This window comes from Penaeus vannamei, chromosome 33 (genome assembly GCF_042767895.1).
Source record: "Penaeus vannamei isolate JL-2024 chromosome 33, ASM4276789v1, whole genome shotgun sequence".
NCBI lineage: Eukaryota > Metazoa > Arthropoda > Malacostraca > Decapoda > Penaeidae > Penaeus > Penaeus vannamei.
The window spans coordinates 537,784-542,783 of NC_091581.1; the positions used below are offsets into that span (position 1 = coordinate 537,784).

Genomic DNA, 5,000 nt, shown 5'->3' on the forward strand with positions numbered 1-5,000 from the left:
AGAGAGGAAGAGGGTGAGGGAGAGAGAGAGGAAGAGGGTGAGGGAGAGAGAGAGGAAGAGGAAGAGGGTGAGCGAGAGAGAGAGGAAGAGGAAGAGGGTGAGAGAGAGGCAGGGAGAGGAAGAGAGAGAGTAAGAGGAGAGAGAGAGAAAGGGAAGAGAGGGAGAGGGAGAGAGAGAGGAAGAGGGAGAGGGAAGAGGAGAGAGGAAGAGGGAGAGGGAGAGAGAGAGGAAAGAGGGAGAGAGAGAGGGAGAGGGAGAGGGAGAGAGAGAGGAAGAGGGAGAGGGAGAGAGAGAGGAAGAGGGAGAGGAGAGAGAGAGAGAAGAGGGAGAGGGAGAGAAGAGAGGAAGAGGGAGAAGGGAGAGAGAGAGGGAGAGGGAGAGAGAGAGGGAGAGGGAGAGGGAGGAGAGAGAGAGAGGAAGGAGAGGAGAGAGAGAGAGGAAAGAGGAGAGGGAGAGGGAGAGAGGAAGAGGGAGAGGGAGAGGGAGAGAGAGAGAGATAGGGGAGAGAGAGAGAGAGAGAGAGAGAGAGAGAGAGAGAGAGAGAGAGAGAGAGAGAGAGAGAGAGAGAGAGAGAGAGAGAGAGAGGGGGGGGGGGAGAGAGAGAGAGAGAGAGAGAGAGAATGAATGAGAATGCACCGTGAAATGCCAGCTTCTGCCTATATGATGGATGATACGCTGGAAATGAGACTTGAACGAGGAGGACAGGACAGAGCATGTTGGAGGCAGCGAATTCGACTGGCTGGCCCCAGTAGGGATTAAGGCGATGAAGGTGGAGACATACAAAAAGAGAGATAAGTAAAACGAAAGAAGAAAAAACAGAGGGAGAGGGAGAGAGAGAGATATGAGGTATTGAATAAAAAGTCGTAAATGTAGAAGCAGCCTTTAAGGGAATCTTGCCTTGGAATGATTAAGTTTTGGGATTAAAAGCAGTATCGAGATTTCCAATCATTGTGCAGCTTATACTTTCATTTTTTAATTTAAATATTCATTAGTATCACTGACATCATAGGGTTATCAACATAAATGTTGTAACTGTCATTTTTGCATGTATGATCTTTATTATAGTTATTGTTCTTAGCAGGAGCGATAGTAGTACCGTCGTATCATCAGCTTTATTACTGTGCCATCATTTTAGGATGTAGGCTTAGCATAATGAATTTTGTTACTGTCATTTTTAATATATATACATATATATGTATAAAAATATGTATATATACACATATGCACATATATATATTTATATGTATGTATATGTATTTACATACACATACATACATACACATATATGCACATGTGTATATGTATATATATGTATATGTATTTACATACACACATACATACATTATATATATATATATATATATATATATATATATATATATATATATATATATATATATATATATATATATATATATATATATATATATATATATATATGTATATATATATATATTTGTTGAATTGCAATCAAATTACCCAGTTCATCACTAGAAGTCTGAATGATTCCTTATACTCATAAGAACGAGTGAAAACTGGATCACTCAGAATGATTACTGCATCGCTTGCAGATATTGAAGACCCTTCCTCACTTCTCATTGTTAAATAATTTAATTATCATATGTTCGCATCTGATTCTACTTCTTGTGTATTTGAAAAGTTTGCAATTGGTTTTGACATGATTTGTTCCACTGTAAACAAGATTGCCTCTAAGTGACAAGTTACTTTTTTCATTCACATGAAAGTGATTTTCACTTTTCATCTACCAATTTTCCATGTAATATGTGTCCATCTGATAATTGTATAAGGATGATAGAGTAAATCAAACAATGCTTCAAGACTTATAACCATGTAATTAGAATTCCTTTGATACATGCACAACACAATATTAAGACCTGCCTGAATATTTTGAACATGATATATGTTACAAAAATATTAAATGAAGCTCCACAAGTCAACAATATCTGCACTGTTTTCTGTTACCCATCAACTACATATTGCAAGAATACTCATTTTTCTTGCTTCTTGGGGAATAAAATATTTATAATTTAAAATATCAAATCAAGTTGGGGAAAGGGCAGGTGGAGGGAGGGGAATTCAGTGGAAAACATATAAAGCTGATTATGCAAAATATAATATTTATCTATCAGGTAGCTTTAACTCAACTTACAATGATGTGAAGCCTTTTTAAGAAATACTCTGTCATACTACTCATTGCATTCTGATAACTTATTATTAGATATATAATATCAAAGGTAAAGTAGGGGATAACCTCAGATAAATGTCAATACTATCTAGGGACTTCAGGCATTTGTCTGACATGTCGTACAATAACCCACGGACACAGAGCAGGTGATTTGATATTCAGCGCCCAATACCACAAGGAAGTCAATAGACAGACAGGTAAATATCCTATCTGTCTCATTGCCATGTACATACATACAAACACACACACATAACACACATACATATGAAACAAGAATAGAAGACAAATACACATCATTTTTTCAATAAACCTAAATCTTTATATTTTCTCTTCCCATTAAGTACATTAAAAATTTAGCATATGTGACAAGAGTTGACTAATATACCAACTTATCCTGGCACAATAGACTATAGAACATCCTCTCTTGGTATTAAGGGTGCAGTATGAAAGAATTTTTATTATCTTGTTACCTTTACTCTCATTCATCTAAAGTGAAGAATTGTACCATTAAGTCAATCACAAAAGATGAATCAGCAAGAGATGTATGATGGCAGGCCAGAATAAGGATCACTGCAAAGGGCCACACACAGTGATACACACCCATCGTAACTAGACAACACAGACACAATCCATATAGCAGACCACATATAAATTCCCTACTGGAAAAATGTCATATTTGTAGGAAGGAACATATCACACGGAAAAACATCCTGTGACCTTTATGGTATAGTGACCATGGAAGATTTGCAAAGCTTCCATATTACTTCTAACTACCATCATCAACTTGAAGAGGTTTATTTATCTTCCATGACATATATCTGTTTATACAAGATAATCAAATGAAAGAATGATCTAATTTAATCAACACAGCTTTACAGTATTTCTTACTTATACTCAAGTACCATTGGTTAAACAGTGACTCTTTTTTGTATCAAAATCCATCTCTTCATAATATACTTCCATTACTTTACAAAAAAGTCTGCAATTAGATTTTGTTTTATTATTCTAAGTGCCAATGATGCCTTCCCAAAACACCTACAATAGTCCAGATGGGTTTGACCAATTAGCCAGTATATACCTCTTGGCTTTATGCACCTGTGTTGCTCAGTAATACCAAAGTCTTGCTAGTATCAAAAGTAGATTTTATGTTTATCTTTTTTTCTCACTCTCTCTAAATTCTTCTAAACTGCTTGTCTGTCATTTCAACACCTAGGTACATCATCTTGGACTATCAGGCACATGTGGGGCTTCATTTTTTTTTACATGGAGGATCCTACTCTAATTAAATGACAAGTTCTCTTAGTTGACGATAATGATAGCCATGTGCAATACCTTCATTTGAAGAAAAATTTATAGTCTTCATCTATAGAAAGTTACTACTCAAATTCCTATACAAAGTCTGTAAAATTGGCTGGACAATTATTGATTTAATCCTATCTTCAGTTTATGTTCTTCCTAGTTTATCAAAATCATACAGAGAATACAACTGTACTCATTTGCAACCTTTGCAATTGCAAATTAATCCAATGTAAATTCAATTACATATTCTACCCATAATGTAATTTTCAGCTAGAAAGAGACTTTATACCACTGACATTAATGACTGCATTATGTGAAGAGCATCCTTTACTATAAGTCTTGGTTACTGGTGCCAGGATCAGAGTGTGCTGTTCAAATTTTAAATTCTCGTTCATTTGACTGTTAGGTCTTACTTCCAATTCTTTAAATAATTAGAGTGCATAATGAAAAACCTACATGTGTATTTTTATATAAAGCAAGGACAAATTAAGTGTTATTATACAAATATTACACACAAATTACCATTCAGATTTTCTATAATTTTCTAGGATTTAGAATTCGTTATTTTCTTTCATTATCCAGACTCTCCACAAATGAACAATGTATAACTTTTGTTTGCATATATCATCAACTGGCATGAATTCCGTTTGTGTTTAAGTTGTTGGTGTTCATGATTGCAGTACAGTTCGTCAACACCCCTCAAACTCAACACTGAAAATAACTGCTGTGTTTCAGAATGTTCTGTTGTTTTGTTATCATTTAACTGTTAAGATTCTCACAAACACTGGTTTAAACTTTAAACATTTAAACATGGTATTTATTCAACTAACTTAACACCAACTATATGAACATTCCAACATAAATTCATATATCTTTACCTGTTGATAAGTTCCTCATACTTCCAAGAGGACAAAGATAATATCATATTATTTGTTAGGTCCTCATGTGGAATTTTCAGGGTGGTATGAATCCTGATTTCTTCTGGAATTATACAAAATTCTAATGCTGCTGCACGCTCAAGTCATTCCAGAATTCTAGTTTTTAGTTAATAATTCACACATTCAGTTAACCTCCAGAGCAATTAATTATCACCTACAAAAAGTGACATTGGCCTTCTGGTAACATGCTAAAATGACACAAAACTGTAATCATGTTACAAACGCATAAAAACACAACCATAAAGAAGCCTAAAAAACAAGTTTGTTAAAGATCATAAATTATTTACTCAACTGTTAACATTCTGAGATCTCAAGTATCATGTTTTGTGACAAGCTTGTGTCTGCCGGTGTACATTTTGAATAATTACACTGCCAAAAGAAAGCAACTGGAAGGAATGACAGAAGACTAGAAAACCTTTGGTATCTAACAGGCCATACAGAGATTATAAATTAAGTAGATCAAATTCTGTCTTTTATCATTCAGTTCATTTCCATTATGCCTTTTTACTCACTTTTCCTCTTACCTTAACATGTACTTTTATTTTCATTGTAAATTC

The 5,000-nt window shown here is 34.9% G+C and overlaps 1 protein-coding gene across 4 annotated transcripts in view; it reads right to left on the minus strand.

Moving 5' to 3' along the window:
• Nucleotides 1-1,833: 1,833 nt before the first annotated feature.
• The window catches only part of ATP8A (ATPase phospholipid transporting 8A1), a 102,791-nt gene continuing 99,624 nt past the window's right edge, over nucleotides 1,834-5,000 (minus strand). For all 4 annotated transcript variants that reach the window (XM_070145377.1, XM_070145374.1, XM_070145375.1 and 1 more), the window contains one exon: nucleotides 1,834-5,000. This exon is cut by the window's right edge and continues 197 nt beyond it. The gene's annotated coding sequence lies outside the window, so the exon portion shown is untranslated.